This window comes from Lithobates pipiens, unplaced genomic scaffold (genome assembly GCF_037356315.1).
Source record: "Lithobates pipiens isolate NorthernLeopardFrog02 unplaced genomic scaffold, aLitPip1_a1.2 Scaffold_16, whole genome shotgun sequence".
In the NCBI taxonomy this organism is placed as follows: Eukaryota; Metazoa; Chordata; class Amphibia; order Anura; family Ranidae; genus Lithobates; species Lithobates pipiens.
Window position 1 is genome coordinate 190,182,984 of NW_027507748.1, and position 19,495 is coordinate 190,202,478.

Genomic DNA, 19,495 nt, shown 5'->3' on the forward strand with positions numbered 1-19,495 from the left:
AAGTATTTCGGATTTTTCTAAATTCTGTCCGTCATACATTGGTTTCAGCGGACAATCCGCTTGTCAGTAGGCTAGTTCGACGGACTAAGAATGGCGCATGCTCAGAAAGGATTTACACGGTGGAAGGGTGCATTGCTGTGTATTGGACTTCCTATTTCTAGTCCCGTTGTACGTGCTGTACACGTCATCGTGCAAGCTTTCGACGGACTGTTTGTGCATCCGTGTGTGGTCAAGTCCGTTCATTCGAAAGTATGACGGACTGTCCGTCGGAGTGTATGACGGACTAAGTAGGCCATACAGTCCGCCCGTGTGTACGCGGCTTAAGATCTCCCTCTCACACAGCTGATCGATCAAATTTCATAAGTTGACACATTATTGAGCACCTCACCTCAAGAATTTGGATACCCTAATGGGCAGGAAATATGCTTGCTTGCCTGCACAAAATCTAGTTTATTTTTATTTAAATAAAAACTATAAAGGTTTTGGGTCAATTCTGTTTTATTATTTTTTTAAGTGTATGTGTTTTTGTGGTTTTACAGTTGTTTTTATAGCTTTATTTTTTTGCTTTAGTTTCTGTATGAAGTTTTACAAGTAAGCATTCAATTTTTGACACTGGATTACCAGAGCACAAAGGAGTAGCTTAAAAGATAGCACAGAAGTAGCTGCTATGCTTTAATTCTTCAATACGTATTTTAACCCGCAGTGGAAGAGGAGTCAAGCCACACTTTATAGAATTTTTTTGTGCAGCCCTTTGACTAGGGATGAGCCAAACACCCCCCGGTTCGGTTCGCACCAGAACTTTCGAACGGACCCCAAATTCGTACGAACGTTAGAACCCCATTGAAGTCTATGGGACTCGAACGTTCGAAATTAAAAGTGCTAATTTTAATGGCTAATATGCAAGATACTGTCCTAAAAAGGGTTTGGGGACCTGGCTTCTGCCCCAGGGGACATGGGTCAATGCCTAAAATGTTTTTAAAAATGGCCGTTTTGGCGGGAGCACTGATTTTAATGACGATTAAAGTGAAAAAAAAAGTGAAATATTCTTTTAAATATCGTGCCTGGGGGTGTCTATAGTATGCCTGTGAAGTGCCACGTGTTTCCCGTGTTTAGAACAGTCCCTGCACAAAATGACATTTAACGGAAATAACGTCATTTAAAACTGCTTGCGGTTTTAATGTTATATCTGGTTCCTGCAATATGGTTGAAAATCATTGAGAAAAATGGCATGGGTAGCCCTCCCTGCCCATTACCAGCCCCTTTGGGTCTTGTACGGATATTAAGGGGAACCCCGTACCCATATTAAAAAAAGGAAATACGTGTGGCCCCCCAGGCCCTATATACTCAGAACAGCAGTATACAGACGGTGCAAACAAGACAGGGACTGTGTAGGTTTGTTGTGTTAAGTAGAATCTGTTTGTAATTTTCAACTGGTACATTTTTAAAGTGTAGCTCCAGTCAAAAAATCTATTTTTAAGCTTTTTGGAAAACATAGGGAAGGGTTATCACCCCTGTATAATTTGTTTTGCCGTCCGTCTTTTTTCATCTCACTTGCTGTTGTCTCCTTCCGTTTGTAGGAGATGTTTGTAAGTTGGATGTTTGAAAGTAGGGGCATGCCCTATATGCTCTGCAGAAATGGCGGAACAAGGTGTTGGTTTTGCCACAACATTGTAAGCCCTGAAAGTGACTCTTGGTGGGCGCTGGAGTGCCCTGCTGTGAACGATTATATCAAGAATTGTAATTAGGGGCGTGGCCGGCACCTGACTGAAATGGCCGCTTGAGCTCTGAGCTCTCCGCATCCACGGCGACTTCCAGCTACTTCCTGCATACCCCAGCCTTTACTGGACCCCTACAAGGTAGCGCTAACACCCACACTACCTCGGGAGCATGCCGCTTAAACGTAAGGAGCCCAGGCTGCCCCGTAAGCTGACAGCCTTCATGTACCAGCCGTCTGCACGGCGCGGCCAAGATGGCGCCGCGGCAGACGGGAGAAGCACACAGGCAGAGACTGCAAGTCCTCCCCGCAGAGGAGAGGGTCACACCGCATCGGAAGCTGCACTGGTAAGTGCTTGCACATCGGGAGACCCCTCACACTCCCCCCCGGGACTCCAACTACCCATAGTCCCGCAAAAAGCAAAATTAGGCTGGATGCCTCAGAGGGAATCCGGCAGGGAGACAGTACAAGAGAAATGCCCCATAGCTTCCCATTACAGAGTCCTCAGCCAGATGCCATTACCGCTTTCCCCACTGTGGGACAGGCTGTCATGGACACAACCCTCAAGGACATGCTCATGTCTCTCCTCAGTTCCCTTCAATCAGACCTCTTATCAGTCATGCAGGGCTTTGGCAATAGAATGACAGTAATGGATGACAGGGTCACTCATTTGCAAACTAATGTGGATGCTATGACTGCCACCATAAATTACATAATTGATACGCAAGAAGTGCAGGCCCAGGAAACTAAGTGGCTGACTGACAAATTAGAAAATTTGGAGGACAGGGCTAGACGCAACACCTTTAAAATCCGAGCGAGAGGTGCCAGAAACGGTGCAAAATACTGATCTCCCTGCCTTTGCGAAGGGCTTACTCAAATCAGTGCTTCCGGAAGCAAAAAATATGGAATTACTTGTGGACCGTATTCACAGATTACCAAAACCTGCATTTCTGCCGGATTCAACACCCAGAGACGTCATTCTCAGAGTGCATTTTTTCATATCAAAGAGCAGTTTATGCAAAAGGTGAGAGCTCTGCCAACGCTGCCTGAACCCTATAACCACCTAAAATTTTTTGCTGACCTATCTCAGCACACCCTGAGTAGGCGTAGACAACTCAATAATATCACTAAAACCTTACGCAATAACCAAATCCAATACCAGTGGATTGCTCCTGCCAAACTCTCCATCAGCCATGCTGGTTCAAAACATGTGATCTCCTCAGTCTCGCAAGGACTGTGTCTGTTACAAGATTGGGCTATTGTCCCATCCAACAACGAAGTGCTACCTATGGACCAGAGCAACACTGGCACAATGTTGACCCAACCTCTCCCCCCGAGAGGCCACAGAAATGTCCTACCTATCTGAAGGGCTGGGGTACATTCTTTCCTTTGGCCGTGTAGATGTGAATCCTGCTCACACTCGGTCGTGTTAAGACTTATACCCCCATTCAGGGATCTCTTTTTTAGACACTGCTGTGTCATTCTTACACCCTGAGAACTGTTTTTGTTCCAGTTTCACCCTCTCCCATCCCCTACATTGGTTTTTTTTAACTATTGGTTCAGTAACCAGTACTTGGAAGCACCCCTGTCTTATCGGCTGACGGCTGACTCGCTCTCCTACAGCTACTCAAGATTTACTGCTGGACTTTCGCCCACAGTCCGTCTTTGCTACCTTCGATAGAACACCGCACATCTTTTCGAAGACGTCCTCTCCCCAGCAACACCTACCACCACGGAGTTCTCGGATTGTGAAGGCAGTCGATATCTCTCCAATCTCCAACGAAAGTAAAGGTACCCCAACTCACCACTGCTGTCCCTCAACTAAATGCGACATCCTTTGTGCACAAGAGACACACTTCTTGGCCAACAATGCTCCTTCCTGCACCAACAGAAACTTTAATACGATACTCACAGCCAGCGCAGCTAAGAAAAAAAAAGGAGTGCTAATAGCTGCCCTTTCGTCAGGATCATTGCCTTTTGGATCCAGGAGGCCGTTATATAATTTTAATATGTCACTGTGGGATCTCTCACATAAACTAACCCTTCGGTGGTACATTACCCCTACGCAAATCCACAGATTTAGCCCCACCACTGATCCTAACTGTTGGAGATTGTGTGGCCTCCCAGGTACCTTATACCACATCCTATGGGACTGCCCTAAACTTACCCAGTTTTGGGTAAATACCTTTCATCTCATAACAGAAATTACACATATTGCTTCCCCTCCAACTCCAGAAGTAGCACTCCTCAATATTGGAATTGATAATTACCCACACAATCTTCAATGCACAGTTACCCATATATGCTTAGCTGCAAGGTTAACCATTGGACGTAACTGGAAATCCCATGATCATCTTTCACACACAGAAGTCATAAGAATAACACACCTACACGGCATATATGAATGCAAGTATGCCTCAGCAGAAGGATCTCTTTCTAAAATGACACACAGATGGGAAGCTTGGCTAGAATGGTATAACATGTCCAAACCTCTATTCCACTGACTAATCTAGATAATCCAAGAGAGACACATTTTGTTCCTGCCCTCACATACCTCCCCCCCCCTTCTCTTTTTTTTTTTCTCTCTCTTCCCCTTTAAGGTGCCTACATCCTAGCTGAATGTTCTCTACTGGTTACTACTAACTGGATACCCTCCTTTGTTTTTTTTTCCTGTTTCTATGTTGCCAACACTGCAATGGCTATATTATTGCCGTTTTCTATCTCTATTCTTATTTACACTGGTTCATTTTATCAAAGTAGAGATGGAATAAGTTGAAAATACTGTATATTTCTGTTACCATCGCTACCTCGATGGCAGGGATGGCTCCTTGCTCTTGCGTACAGTGTGTTCCCGTTTGGGGTACCTGGGGCAGGGTGCCAACCCTCTTATTTTTTTGGACTTTGAAATGTTAACGTCCTAGCCTTTTAAACGATGATCTGTACCCCCTTTTTGTTGTATTTGAAAAATTGATGTAATAATATCATATTCTTTACTGTTAACGGCACTTTCTTACGATGTCTTCCTTAAATGTAATTTGCATTTATATTTCTCAATAAAAATATTGAAAACTAAAAAAAAAAAAAAAAGAATTGTAATTACATGCCATTGTTGAACAGTGGTAGAAAAATTGGTGCTACAACACTATAAGTCCTCACAGTTACTCTGGGTGGGCACAGGAACGGGCTCTCCTGTGAAATATTATATCAAGAATTGTAATTACATGCCCCTGAAAAATTGGGCTGGTGGCATCACCCAGAACCAAAAATGTTCTTCCAACATATCAGCGGAGGAGGAAGAGGATAGACAATCAACATAACAGGACAGTCACTCAGCATCAGCATAGGCAGTCTTGAAGGGATGTGATATTTCTAAAAAAAAAATTCGATTACATCAGCTTCAGGTGCTTGGTAGCTGTGGGTGATCCAAGACTGATTCATCTTGATGAAGGTCAGTCGATCAACTGAGTCGGTGGACAGGCGCACCCTGTAAACGGTAACAAAGCCACCAGCAGCACTCAAGGTGCGTTCCGAAAGAACGCTGGATGCAGGACAGGCCAGTAGCTCAATTGCATACTGTGCAAGCTCTGGCCAGTGATCCATCCTCAAGACCCAGTAAGCCAGAGGAAAGGTGTCCAAGTCTAACCTTGCCCCTAGGTATTCCAGCACCATGTAAATCAGACGCTGGCGATGGTTGCTGGAACCGATCATACCTTGGGGCTGCGGACTAAAAAATTGTCTGAAAGCATCGGTCAGACGGCCACCTTCTCCACCGCTCCTTCTGACTGATGCCTCAGCAACACGTTGTCCAGGACCAGGAGTTTGTAACCTCCCAGTCTCTGGGAACGCGTTGCACAGACCTTTCTGCAAGGCCTCCCGGAGATGTCTCATCCTCTGCTCCCTCTGCAATGGCAAGATAAGGTCGGCAACCTTACCCTTGTACCGTGGATCAAGGAGAGTGGCCAGCCAGTAATGGTCCCTCTCCTTGATCCGAAGAATACAAGGATCCTTCCACAGGCTTTGCAGGATCAGAGAGGCCATGCAGCGTAGGTTAGCTGAGGCATTCGGTCCGTAGTCCTCTGGGTCACTAAGGACAACATGATCCGCAGCTACCTCCTCCCAGCCACGTACAAGTCCACGGGTTTCTTGGGACTGTAAATCATCCCTACAAGACTGCTGCTGCTGCTGATGCTGAGTGCCAGCCTCCACCTCCATGCTGACACAATCATCCTCCTCCTCCTCCTCCTCATCCTCTTCCTGTGTGATGGGTGGCACAGCAGGAACACTGTCTGGATAAAGGGGGCCGTGTGAGGCAAGGAATTCCTCCTCTTCCTGCCTCTGTTCTGCCTCAAGTGCCCTGTCCATTATTCCACGCAGCGTATGCTCCAAGAGGTGGACAAGAGGTACAGTGTCACTGATGCATACACTGTCACTGCTCACCATCCTTGTGGCCTCCTCAAACGGTGACAGGACAGTGCATGCATCCCTGATCATGCCCCACTGGCGTGGTGAGAAAAAACTGAGCTCCCCTGACCCTGTCCTGGCGCCGTAGTCGCACAGGTACTCATTGATAGCCCTCTGCTGCGTGTGCAGCCACTGCAGCATGGCCAACGTTGAGTTCCACCTGGTGGGCATGTCACATATAAGGCGGTTCTTGGGCAGGTTCAACTCCTTTTGGAGCTCAGCCAGCCGAGCACAGGCATTAAATGATCAGCGGAAATGCACACAGACTTTCCTGGCCTGCTTCAGGACATCCTGTAAGCCCGGGTACCTGCCCAAGAACCGCTGCACCACCAGGTTAAGGACATCAGCCACACAGGGCACATGGGACAGTTGTCCCTGTCGGAAGGCGGAGAGGAGGTTGGTGCCATTGTCGCAAACCACCATTCCTGGCTTAAGCTGGCGTGGCGTCAACCACCTCTTGGCCTGCCCCTGCAGAGCTGACAAAACATCCGCCCCAGTGTGGCTCCTGTCCCCCCAAAAAAAACAGCGCAAGCACGGCATGGCATTGTTTTGCCTGCGTACTTGCGTAGCCCCTGGAACGCCTATGGAGCACCGCTGGTTCTGAGGACAGAGCACTGGAAGAGGCCATGGAGGAAGAAGAAGAGGAGGGGGTGGAGGAGAGAGGTGTGTCACAACCAATAGTAGCATTTTGGAGGCGTGGTGGCGGAACAACCTCCAACACTACTGCACCTTGTCCTGCATCCTTCCCAGCTGCCAGAAGAGTGACCCAATGGGCCGTAAAAGACAGGTAACGTCCCTGTCCATGCCTGCTGGACCATGAGTCAGCGGTAATATGCACCTTACCGCTGACCGCCCTGTCCAGCGAGGCATGGACATTGCCTTCCACATGCCAGTAGAGAGCCGGAATCGCCTTCCGTGCGAAAAAGTGGCATTTGGGGACCTGCCACTGAGGAACCGCACATTGTACAAACTCACGGAAGGGGGCTGAGTCTACCAACTGAAAAGCTACCAATTTAGCCAAGCTAGCATTCAACCGCTGGGCATGTGGATGGCTGGGAGTGAACTTCTTTCGCCGGTCCAGCAGCTGGGGCAGGGACATTTGCCTGCTATAATCGGACGTGGGTGTACTGCTAGCAGAGTGCACGGAAGCACTTGGCTGTGACACACTTAATTCTACACCTTCATTCCTCTCAGAGCAGGTTTCAGAGAGGACTGAAGGTCTAGTGGGGTTGGAGATCCCAGCTGATGAGGAGCAAGGAGAAGTCCGCTTTGTTCTTTGGTGTGGGTCTTTGAGGTACGCTTGCCAAAGAGCTGCATGGCAGGTCAACATATGTCTGGTCAAGCATGTGGTGCCCAAGCGGCTGATGTTTTGGCCACGCGAGATATGCTTGAGACATATGTTGCAAATAGCAGCGGTGCGATCTGATGCACTCATCTCAAAAAAGGCCCACACCAAAGAACTTTTTATATGAACTGCTGAAGTTTATAAAGGATAAGCCTGGAATCCCAGTTATAATAGCAGGGGACTTTAATATGATAATGGATCAAAAAATAGATAGGTTCCCACAGAAGGCTGGTAGTAGGGAGGGACCTAATGGGTTGTTATTTCAATTCTGTGAAGAAACAGGTTTTGTGGATATATGGAGAAGGTGGAACCCCTCAAGAAAACAGTATTCTTGTCACTCTAAGACGTACTCCACCTTGTCCAGGATCGATATGGTGCTGTGTAATGAAGAGGCGCTGGGGATGGTGGAGAAGGTGGAGTACGAGCCAAGGGGAATTTCGGACCATTCACCGGTAATGTTTTTAATGACAATAGGGAGAGGATGTAGCAGAAAGGAATGGAAGATAAATCCATTTTGGTTAGAACTAATGGATAACATGGAGGGGGTAAAAGAAAATCTAAAAGAATTTTTGAGCATAAATGTGGGATCTACGTCCCTGGGAATAATGTGGGATACCTTGAAAGCCTTCTTAAGGGGGGAACTAATAAAAAAGATATCGCAGATTAAGAAGAATGGGTTAGCAAAGGAAATAGAAGCAAAAGAAAGGGTAAGGAGGTCAGAAGAGAGGTATATAAGGGCCCCTTCAGAAGAAAGCTCTAAGGAATGGGAAAAGAATCAGGTAGAATATAAAAGACTTATATGGGAGAAAGAGGAGAAGAAAAGGCAGTTCCAGAGGCAGTCCTTCTTTGGCGAAGGGGAACAAGTGGGGAGGGTATTGTCATTGATTGCTAAATCAAATAGTTCGTCCCCAATAATACCGGCGATATTGGACAGGGAGGGAGGTATGAGGAAGTCAACACCTGAAATAGTGGAAGAGTTTAGAAAATATTATGAGGAACTATATAAAGTTTCAAACTCTGAAGTGGAGGGGGAGATGCAGGAATTTTTTGGGAAAATAACATTACCCAGGCTGTCGGAGGAGGATAGGGAGGGCTTGGAAGCACCATTGACCCTGGAGGAGCTGCAAAAAGTAACAGCAGAAATGATAAATCAGAAAGCCCCAGGTCCGGATGGACTGCCGATAGAGATTTATAAAAAATTTGGGAAGATACTTTTACCGGCTCTCCTACAGGTGTTCAATGGGGCTTTTGAAGTGGGGCAGTTGCCGCGATCAATGATGGAGGCCACAGTGGTGGTCCTGGCAAAAGAAGGGAAAAACCAATTGGAGACCGCATCATACAGACCTATATCGTTACTGTGTTCAGATGTTAAAATCTTGGCAAAAGTACTTGCAACAAGGGTAAAAAATTTAATATCAAAATGAATACATCAGGACCAAACTGGGTTTATACCAGGGTGGTCCACAAATATGAATGTGAGACGCGCCTATTTAAACATTCAGATTCCTTCAGAAAACAAAGGGAATAGAGCAGTTATGTCCTTAGATGCGAAAAAAGCCTTCGATAGTGTGGAGTGGCATTATTTGAGGAGGGTGTTAGCGGAATTTCAATTTGGTCCGAGATTTATGCAATGGATAAGAGTACTGTATACAGGTCCAAGGGCGAAAGTGAGAATAAATGGGGAATGTTCAGAGGGGTTCCATTTGGAGAGGGGGACAAGACAGGGGTGCCCTTTGTCGCCCCTGCTTTTCGCCCTCTCGATGGAGCCTCTGGCTATAGCCTTGAGAGAGGCGCAGGATATCCGGGGGTTTAAAAGAGGGAATGAAGAGGAAAAGGTCGCTTTGTATGCAGACGATGTACTGTTGTTTTTAGGGGACACGGGGCCCTCATTGGTGGCGGCAATGACTCTGATAAAAGAATTCGGGTATTTCTCTGGACTCGAAATTAACTGGGAAAAATCTGCTCTTCTACCAGTGGATCCCCTCGATACTCCATTGCCAGTACAGGTATCCCAAATAGAAATAGTTAAACAAATGAAGTACTTGGGAGTGAATTTGACGGCAGACCCAAGGCAGTATATAGCAGGGAATTTAGTTCCACTTATGTCAAAATTAAAGCTTAAAATTAGAATATGGAAGAACCTCCCCTTGTCAGTAGCCGGTAGGTGCAATTTAATTAAGATGGTGTGGATGCCTCAAATATTATATGTTATACAAAATTCACCGGTTTGGATTCCAAAATATTGGTTTAAAAAAATGGAAAGGTTGTTTAGAGAGGTGATATGGAAGAACGGAGTGGCAAGAATTAGTTTACAAGTGCTACAGAGACCAAGGGAGATGGGTGGGATGGCACTACCTAATATGAGATACTACTTTCTGGCTGCCCAATTACAGTATATGAGGGGAGGTAACCTAGCAGTAGTGACAGGAAAAGGGGGTGGTCCCCTGGGGAGGGATACCCCACATAATACGGTCGCGGAAGCAGTGGAAGCCGACTCATTTAGGACCAGTTGCCCCACAGTCCAACTGATGGTAAAGTGTTGGGAGGAGGTAAAAGTAATATTGGGGTATAGAGGATATACAGAATTCTCACCAATATGGGAAAATAAAAACTTAGAGGAAATTAAGAAAATGGGGAGATTAGTAGAATGGGATCGGAGGGGCGTTCACTTCTTAGCGCAACTATATAGGGACGGGAGACTGAAAACATTTCAGGAACTAAGGGATGAATATGGGTTACCGGCTTATTACCTCCTTAATTATATACAAATTAAACATGCGTTAGAGGCACAATTTAGAGACAGGAAGTTGGAATGGAGTAAGATGCCTGTACTCAGGAGAATTATAAGTTGTAATATATCGAAAGGAGTTATCTCTGAGATCTATAGGTATCTAAAGGGAACAGAACAAGAAGGGGTAATAGAGGAGGAAAAAAAGGTAAAATGGGAAAGAGAGGTGGGACCAATAACGGTAGAACAGTGGGAAAAGGTTCTGGCATTGGGGGCGAAAGTTTCCTTATCTCCATCACATATTATATCTCAAATGTATTTAATCCATAGGGTATACTATACTCCTCTTAAATTGTTTAGATTTGGGAGTAGACAGGACGCAGAATGCCAAAGGTGTGGAGACCGAAGAGGAGATTTAATACATATGATTTGGCGATGCCCAAGATTATATAGATATTGGGTAGGAATAATAGGGGAAATTAATAAAGTGTTTGGGTTATCACTGGAAGTAGAAGCTAAAATCTGTATAATGGGATTGATAGAAGAAGAGGAGGCACGAGGGGATATCCACACAGCTGTTATTAGATGCCTTTTTCAGGGGAGGAAATCAATTGCGTTTAAATGGCAGAGGAGGGAAGCGCCTACAGTAAAGGAATGGATGGAAAGGGTGAAAGATAACATAAAAAAGGAGGAATACATATATAGGAAAAGAGGTAATTATGGGAAGTTTGTTAAAATATGGGGAAAGTGGGGTGTGCAATGAGAAAGGGTGAGTAAGATGTAAGAGTGATGGATGAAGGAGGGAATGAATGAGAGGTGGGGAGGGGGATGGGAGAAGGGAACGAGTAATTTGTTTAAGTTTGATGTTATTTAAAATTTTTGTATAATTGTGAATTGAATATTATCGGTGGAGGGAATGGGAGGGGGAGAGGGCTGATAGGGGGAGGGGGGGATGGGAGGGGGGGATAAGGCAAATTTGTTTGTAAGGGGAATTATTGTATGTGATTATTTTGTGGCAATATTTGTGAATTTGAATATAAAGCAAATAAAATAAAAAATTGTAAAAATTAAAAAAACTCCTGCAGATGGCAGATGGCTCAATTAGAGAAGAGCTATGTAGGTGGATATAACGGTGTATACTGGGTTCAGGGCACGCAGACAGCACGCACAATCTCCTACAACTGACTGCAAGCTCTATTAAAAGAGAGCAAGATAGCTAAATATATAGGTGGCTATAGCGGTGTATACTGGGTTCAGAGCACGCAGACAGCAAGCACAATCTCCTACAACTGACTGCAAGCTCTATTTAAAAAGAGCAAGATAGTTAGCTACTGTATATAGGTGGATATAGCGATGTATACTGGGTTCAGGGCACGCAGATAGCACGCACAATCTCCTACTGACTGCAAGCTCTATTTAAAAAGAGCAAGATAGTTAGCTATATAGGTGAATATAGCGGTGTATACTGGGTTCAGAGCACGCAGACAGCACGCACAATCTCCTACAACTGACTGCAAGCTCTATTTAAAAAGAGCAAGATAGCTAGCTATATAGGTGGATATATCGGTGTATACTGGGTTCAGAGCACGCAGACAGCACGCACAATCTCCTACAACTGACTGCAAGCTCTATTAAAAAAGAGCAAGATAGCTAGCTATATAGGTGGATATAGCGGTGTATACTGGGTTCAGAGCACGCAGACAGCACGCACAATCTCCTACAACTGATTGCAAGCTCTATTTAAAAAGAGCAAGATAGCTAGCTATATAGGTGGATATAGCGGTGTATACTGGGTTCAGGGCATGCAGACAGCACGCACAATCTCCTACAACTGACTGCAAGCTCTATTAAAAAAAAGCAAAATAGCTAGCTATATAGGTGGATATAGCGGTGTATACTGGGTTCAGAGCACGCAGACAGCATGCACAATCTCCTACAACTGACTGCAAGCTCTATTTAAAAAGAGCAAGATAGCTAGCTATATAGGTGGATATTGCGGTGTATACTGGGTTCAGGGCATGCAGACAGCACGCACAATCTCCTACAACTGACTGCAAGCTCTATTTAAAAAGAGCAAGATAGCTAGCTATATAGGTGGATATAGCGGTGTATACTGGGTTCAGGGAACGCAGACAACAACGACTACAGAAGAGCAAGAACGCAAAATCGGCCGATAACGATCGGTGTATACTGTGGTGAAGGTACACAGAACACCCACTAACTCCTACAGACCCCAACACACTACACAAGGCCGCCGCGCTGGCGGCCTTATATAGTGTGGGGCGTGTACTACACAGCCTGAGCTATGATTGGCCACAGGCATCCTGCCTGTGGCCAATCATGGCTCTCCTCGCTGCCGGCGCAGTGATTGCGCTGGCCAAGCATGCAGGGTCACAGTGCATGCTTGGCCAATCATGAGCCAGCAATGCACTGCAATGGCGCAGTGCATTGTGGGCCGTGAGCGCCACACGAATTTGGCGCGAATGGCCCATAACGTTTGGAATTCGCCGAACAGCCGATGTTCGAGTCGAACGTATGTTCAACTCGAACACGAAGCTCATCCCTACCCTTGACCTATAAGTTGATTTATAAAGATGAATCACAGAGTTTACCAGTCCCTTCCAATATGACAGAGTGGGAGCACCTGGCTTTTTTCCAGTACAGTAAGATAGCTTATCTACCATAAAATAACCATATATTTATGAATGTACGATGAGCCAGAAAGGGAACCACCTCCTCCACCAAACCCATAGGGATTGGAACACAGAACTTCAGAGATACAGGGAAGACCCCAGACCAGAAACTCTGGATCTGCGAGCAACTCCAAAAGACATGTTCTGCATTGGCTGGGGGAAATGAAAATCTCCAACATTCACCATTAGAGGAGGGGTAAATGTATGCCAACCTAGCCGGTGTATAATAAATTTGATGTAGCAACTTAAACTGGATAAGACGGTCCCTAGCAGACACTAAGTGCTTAAAGGGGTGATTCCACATATCGTCCCAATCTTCACCCTGAATATCTGTGATTTCCCTATCCCACCTTTCCCGGCATCTGGATACTGCTGGTGGTATTTTTTTGAATAAAGATTTGTACATTGCGGATAATGGTTTAATCAAGTCCTCATCTGACAAGAGATCTTCGAGGGCTGATGGGAGATACTTCACCTTTGGGCCTGAGATGCGTGGCGCAGCTGCAAATAGAGAAAGAAGTATGAGTTAGGTAAGTTGTGTCTTGCTTTCAATTGATCGAACATTATAAGGTCCCCCTCTCTGGTGATGTCTCCCAACACCTTAACTCCTCTACTGGTCCAAATCATAGGATCTGGCAGGGAGCAAAAATGAAGGAGATTAGGATTCATCCACAGGGGAGCCGAAGGTGTAACTTCAACATAACAAGGAGATGACAGGGTTGTGGGAACCTCCGAAGCTTTGATAGTCGCTTTCATTGATTCAGTCAGAGGTAGGCTGGATTTCGGGCCCCTGTACAAAGACAGCTGTAGACTCTCATAGGACCCCAACTGCGCAGCTTCCAGGACTGTGGCAGAGTCCCTGTCATCCACCAACAGCCAACGCCTAGCAAAAACCATCTGATCAGCCAGGTAGTATTTTTGCCAATCTGGGAGTGCCAACCCCACCCCCCGACCCCAGGTCTCCTGCAGTAATTTTCCGCCTATACGAGGTGACTGGGGGGGACCATAGAAATGACCCAATGATACTATTCAGTTCAGAAAATATGCTTTGGGAATCCACAGGGGAGAATGACATAAGAATTATAAAATTATTAGTAAAATCTTCATTTTGAGGATTTATACGCCCTAATAAGGATAAGGGCAGCCACTTCCATATCGGAGTTCATTCATTGAGTTGTGCCAACAGCGGGAGAAGATTTAGAGACACTGTAATTTTAACACCCAAATAAGTGATAGAAGAAACCCACCGCAGCGGAAGGCTACTATCTGCTAGTTTCCTTGCTTCAGGACCCGAATGTAGAATGAATGAGTTGCCCCAATTCACCGACAGACCCGAGAAGGAGGCAAATGTGTTGGGGATCGACAAGGTCACTTGGAGAGATGGCGCCGGGTCTCTGTGGAAGAGGAACAAGTCAATTGCATACAGTGCAAGCCATTCTTGGATATTCCACACCCAAATTGCTCCCACTTTGCCAAAGTGCTCTCGCTATGGTCTCCATCATCAAGGCAAAGAGAAACGGGGAGAGAGGGCAACCTTGCCTAGTGCCCCGACCTATAGCAAAGATATTGGAGATGGAGAATCTAAGTCGAATTGCCATCCAAGGGTCACTGTACAGCAAAGTGATCCAACATCGGAAACTAGGACTAAAAACCATATTCTCCAGGACCTTATGCATACAGTATATTGCCAGTCAACAGAATCAAAAGCTTTTTCGATGTCTACAGAGACAATGACTTTAGCTGGGGATTCCAGGGTATCTAACTGCAGATGCATAAACAACCTCCTCAAGTTTGTGTTTGTCAACATCCCAGGCATGAAACCCGTCTGGTCAATATTCACCAATGACGGAATGACCTTGGCCAACTGGAATGCCAATACTTTAGTGAGGATCTTCAAATCCATATTGAGAAATGCTATAGGACAATAGGAAGAACATTCCTGCGGGTCCTTACCCGGCTTCAAGAGCAGAACCATATATGCCTCCATTATTGATAGGGCCCGGAGTTCCAAGCAGTGAGTGAAAAGCATATTTAGTCTAGGGGCTAATTGCTTCATATACAATTTGTAGAAGTCCGCCGGGAATCCACCCGGACCCAGGGGCCTTCTGGAGGGGGAAAGCTAGTATGGCCACTTCAATTTCCAACACTGAAATACTATCATCTAGGAGAGCTATATCAGATTCTGATAGTCTAGGAAGGGAGAGCCCTATTCAGCAACTCGTCCAAGTCATGAGGGTCATAGGAAGGAATAGGAGAATCTAAGGAAGAGAAATAGAGCACAAATTTCTCCAAAATACCAGTTGGGTCCATAACCAGTTTCCCATCTGCATTTTTTATAACAGGTATGCTAATAGGAGTTTTTTTGGTCAGCACCAAGTTGGCCAAGAGTTTGCCATTCTTGTCACTTTCAAAGATCGACTCTGCCCGCCAGCAGACTCAGTATGAACAAGATTCGTAAAATGCAGTGACATTGAACGCTGCGTCTCCAGCAAAGATGCATATGTAGCCTCTGTTGGGGAGTCAGCAGTAGACATGTGCAGAGTAAAATATTTCGTTTCGGAATTTCGTTTTCGTCTGAAAACTTAATTTATTTAGTTACTCCCGAAATTCGTTTTTATTTATTTCGTTTTTCGTTCAAAAATTGCATTCGTCCGAAAATCCACATGAATTACGGTCGAATCTGTCTTGGAAGGCTTATGGTGTCTGTCGAATGTATAAAGAAGATTCGACGGAGCTAACTATATAGCATACTTTAGAACCCTATTAAAGTCTATGGGACTCCAACGTTCAAAATCTAAAGTGCTAATTTTAAAGGCTAATTTGCAAGTTACTGTCCTAAAAAGTGTTTGGGGACCCGGGTCCTGCCCCAGGGGACATGTATCAATGCAAAAAAAAGTTTTAAAAACGGCCGTTTTTTCGGGAGCAGTGATTTTAATAATGATTAAAGTGAAACAATAAAAGTGTAATATTCCTTTAAATTTCGTAGGGGGGGGGTTGTCTATAGTATGCCTGTGAAGGGGCGCATGTTTCCCGTGCTTAGAATTGTCCCTGCACAAAGTGTCATTTATGCAGGAAAAAAAGTCCTTTAAAATCACTCGCAGCTATAATGAATTGTCGGCTCCCGTAATACAGAGAACACTCATTGAAAGTCATTGATAAAAAAATAAATAAATAAATAAATAAAAAAAAAAGCGTGGGGGTCCCCCAAATTCAATTACCAGGCCCTTCAGGTCTGGTATGGATATTAAGGAGAACCCTGCCTCAAATTTAAGAAAAAATTTGACGTGGGGTTCCCCCTAAATATCCATAACCAGACCCTTCAGGTCTGGTATGGATATTAAGGGGAACCCCGCGTCAAATTAAAAAAAAAATTGACGTGGGGTTCCCCCTAAAAATCCATACCAGACCCTTTATCCGAGCACGCAACCTGGCAGGCCGCAGGAAAAGAGGGGGGGACGAGAAAGCGGCCCCCCCTCCCTCCTGAACCGTACCAGGCCACATGCCCTCAACATTGGGAGGATGCTTTGGGGGTCCGTGACCCCTCAAAGCACCTTGTCCCCATGTTGATGAGGACAAGGGCCTCATCCCCACAACCCTGGCCGGTGGTTGTGGAGGTCTGCGGGCGGGGGGCTTATCAGAATCTGGAAGCCCCCTTTAACAAGGGGACCCCCAGATCCCGGCCCCCCCCCTGTTTGAAATGGTAAGGGGGTACAAAAGTACCCCTACCATTTCACAAAGAAAGTGTAAAAAATGTTTAAATAAAACAAACACACTTTTTAAAAATTCCTTTATTAAAAATAAAAAAAGATTCCAGCGGCGGTAATCCACTCTTGCTATCCAGCGACGGACGGTCAGCTCTCCATCAATGTCTAATGTCATCCAGCGCAGCGCAGCATCCTTCTTCTGTCTCCTCCACGGAGACACTGGAGGCATTCCGGCGCTGACGTTTCTTATATACGGAGGGCGGGGCCACCCGTCACCTGACCCCGCCCCCCTCTGACGCAAGGGGAAACCCGGGGTTCCCCGTGACGTATGGGTGACCCCGCCCCCCTCTGATGTAACGGAAACCTGCCTGTGTTACATCAGAGGGGTGCGGGTCACCCCTACGTCACAGGGAACCCCGGGTTTCCCCTTGCGTCAGAGGGGGGCGGGGTCAGGTGACGGGTGGCCCCGCCCACCCTATATAAGAAACGTCAAGCCGCCGGAATGTCTGTAGTGTCTCCTCCACGGAGACAGAAGAAGGATGCTGCGCTGCGCTGGATGACATTAGACATCGATGGAGAGCTGACCGTCCGTCGCTGGATAGCAAGAGTGGATTACCGCCGCTGGAATCTTTTTTTTATTTTTTTATTTTTAATAAAGGAATTTTTCAAAAGTGTGTTTGTTTTATTTAACCATTTTTTACACTTTCTTTGTGAAATGGTAGGGGTACTTTTGTACCCCCTTACCATTTCAAACAGGGGGGGGCCGGGATCTGGGGGTCCCCTTGTTAAAGGGGGCTTCCAGATTCTGATAAGCCCCCCGCCCGCAGACCTCCACAACCACTGGCCAGGGTTGTGGGGATGAGGCCCTTGTCCTCATCAACATGGGGACAAGGTGCTTTGAGGGGTCACGGACCCCCAAAGCATCCTCCCAATGTTGAGGGCATGTGGCCTGGTACGGTTCAGGAGGGAGGGGGGGCCGCTCTCTCGTCCCCCCCTCTTTTCCTGCGGCCTGCCAGGTTGCGTGCTCGGATAAAGGGTCTGGTATGGATTTTTAGGGGGAACCCCATGTCAAATTTTTTTTTAATTTGATGCGGGGTTCCCCTTAATATCCATACCAGACCTGAAGGGTCTGGTTATGGATATTTAGGGGGAACCCCACATCAAATTTTTTCTTAAATTTGAGGCAGGGTTCCCCTTAATATCCATACCAGACCTGAAGGGCCTGGAAATTGAATTTGGGGGACCCCCACGCTTTTTTTTTTATTTATTTATTTATTTTTTTATCAATGACTTTCAATGAGTGTTCTCTGTATTACGGGAGCCGACAATTCATTATAGCTGCGAGTGATTTTAAAGGACTTTTTTTCCTGCATAAATGACACTTTGTGCAGGGACAATTCTAAGCACGGGAAACATGCGCCCCTTCACAGGCATACTATAGACAACCCCCCCCCCTACGAAATTTAAAGGAATATTACACTTTTATTGTTTCACTTTAATCATTATTAAAATCTCTGCTCCCGAAAAAACGGCCGTTTTTAAAACTTTTTTTTGCATTGATACATGTCCCCTGGGGCAGGACCCGGGTCCCCAAACACTTTTTAGGACAGTAACTTGCAGAATCTTTTCTCTCTGTCAAATCTTTTTTCTCTGTGGAATATTTTCTCTATATAATCTTGGACTAATAGAGGTAAGGTTAAGCACATTCGACCACAGGTTCTATAGACAGATTGTTATCGTCAGAGTCATGTCGAATCTCCTATTCTATATCGAACTGTTGTAACAATGAAAACGAAAATAAAGCATTTATTTATGTCGGATCTTTCGTTTTTCGGATTTTGTGCTTTCGTTATCGTTTGTCAAAACGAAAACGAAAATAGCTGAAATTCGGACGAAAATGCATTCGGACGAAAACGAATGCACATGTCTAGTCAGCATGCATCCTTGCACTGTCTCTTTCCTTAGCCAGGAGAAGCTCACCCCCTTGGTTATGGTCCTTTCTGGCTGCTTTAATTGCAGAGATGCACTTCCCCCTCACCACAGCTTTGAATGCATCCCACACCAATGAAAGCTCGGCTGAGTCTGCATTGGTTGACCAGTATGTCTCAATAGATGATAGTACTTGGGAGGACACCTGATCCTCCTGCAACCACCCTGGCGACATCTTTCAGCTCCACCTCCTCCCCCTAGCAGGGAGAGTCAGGGTGACAGAGAGTGAGTTGTGATCAGATGTCCCCCCATCCAGATATTCTGAATCGTGCAAATATCTTAGTAGAGGAGCATTTCCAAATACCAACTCAATTCTAGCTGAGGATTTATGTGTGACAGATAAATAGGAATAGGAGGTGACATTTAGATGCTTCCGACACCATAGTTCAGTAAGACCTGACATGGATACCCAGGAGCAGACGTCTATCGAGGCTGGCATATTGGCATTAGATGAGTCCAGTATAGGGTCTAAAATGGCATTAAAATCTCCCATGAGTAACAAGGGTAAATGGACATAAGGTGTCAAAGTAACCATCAAGTCATACAGCAATTTCACTTGGAAAAAAGGGGGCAACTATACGTTTACCAGCAAGATTTTATGGTAATAAATATCTAGTATCACAGCCACATACTGAACCCTCCAATCCATAAAAACCTGGTGAACCACATGGGACAGCCTTGCTGACCAAAATAGAGACCCCCCCCCCCCCCCCCAGCATATCTAGAATAAATAGAGTGAAAGGTCTTTTGAATCCAGGGTCTGTGTAGGGACAGAATTTTACTCCCCTCAAGGTGGGTCTCTTGCAGTAGGACGACATGTGTCTTAACACGTTTAAGATCCTGGAACACCGCCGCCCTCTT

General features: G+C 45.7%; 1 protein-coding gene across 1 annotated transcript in view; it reads right to left on the minus strand.

Annotated features, from left to right (window-relative positions):
• Positions 1-19,495, minus strand: part of GPR143 (G protein-coupled receptor 143) — a 127,537-nt gene that overhangs the window by 90,120 nt on the left and 17,922 nt on the right. The window lies entirely within an intron of this gene.